The following is a 1,292-nucleotide window of genomic DNA, read 5'->3' as shown; positions in this document are numbered from 1 at the left end:
CCCCAGTGGGTCTGAGTTTCTGTTTTCATGACTCTGCAGGGGGTGCTGCTACTAGCCTCCCAGCCTACTAGACCCTAACTCTGTCTTGTCACCAGAACTAGGCAGTCCTTATCAAGAAGACATTTCCAGAACATTACAATATAGGATTGTAAAAGAAAATTATGGCTGTGGAGATAATAGATGAATTTATATAACAAATTTTAAGATGAAACACATACTCAATCCACTCAGGAGTTCAACAGACTCTTACTTATTGAATTGGATTTACTCAAATGAAAAGTATCCTCTGCCTCTGGAAAAGGCAGGGCAAGTTTTTTTAAGACTGACATGTATGAAAAAGAAAGAGCAGCGCCACTCTGAGCCTGAAGTATGAAAACAACCTCAGTCATCCTGCATAGTCAGAATCCATAAATAGATGCAGACGCCCTTGTCTGCAGCCGGTTCCTTCCTTGTCTTTCAGATGCTTTGATCTTTTGCCCCAAGTGAAAGAAGTCATTGTTGTAAGTGAAATACGTGATTCTGAATTATGGCATTCAAACTATGAATCATGAGAGTTATTTGGGGGAATATTATGTGTAGGAAATGCAACAAACCACTTAAGTTCACAGAGTAAGAGTCCAGAACTACTGTCTCTTTTTCCTAAAGTGCATTCATGAGAAATGTTTTTATCCTCATTTAATTTCATTGGCATTTAATATTATAGCAGTGACCTTATAGTTTAATAGTTTTTTTCAGAGCTTATGTCCTATGTTTTAGAGCACTTTTGCTAAATAAAAGATTGTGCGGTAGGTAGCATAGTGACTTCAAAACATTCTAAGGAAAGGCAAAAGAGTTGGCCAAATGGTAACTAGGCTTAAAAGGACTCAATGCTGGGGAGAAAGGAGCTAAAGATAAGGGTGTAACCAGGAGAAGGTAACATTGGCTTTATCCAGTATTAAAAAACAGCAAATTGTATTTCCCTTTTGTGACCTTACTTTTCACCTGTGCCCCTTACTAAGTACTGAAGAACTAGTACTGAGCACTGGCAGCCTTACAGCCTCCCCACGGCTGCTCTGAGCAGCAGCCTGTAGAATTTATCTTCCCTTTGCATTCTCACATTCAATCAAAACCCAACAAGTATGATATTATCATTCCCCCGCTTTCATTTCTAGCTATTCTTACTAGGGAAAAGCTCATAAATGAATACATATGTGATATTACATGTAAATAATTCTGGGATTTTTCTTCCCTCACGGAAGTGAATGGTGAAAAAGACTGCTTAGTTTCTCTCCTGCACAACACACATCCACCCA

The sequence above is a fragment of the Phyllostomus hastatus genome, unplaced genomic scaffold (assembly GCF_019186645.2).
Source record: "Phyllostomus hastatus isolate PE091 unplaced genomic scaffold, TTU_PhHast_1.1 phas_contig_86, whole genome shotgun sequence".
NCBI classification, from domain to species: domain Eukaryota; kingdom Metazoa; phylum Chordata; class Mammalia; order Chiroptera; family Phyllostomidae; genus Phyllostomus; species Phyllostomus hastatus.
The sequence above is the reverse complement of the archived record's forward strand: the minus strand, read 5'-3'. Positions refer to the sequence as shown.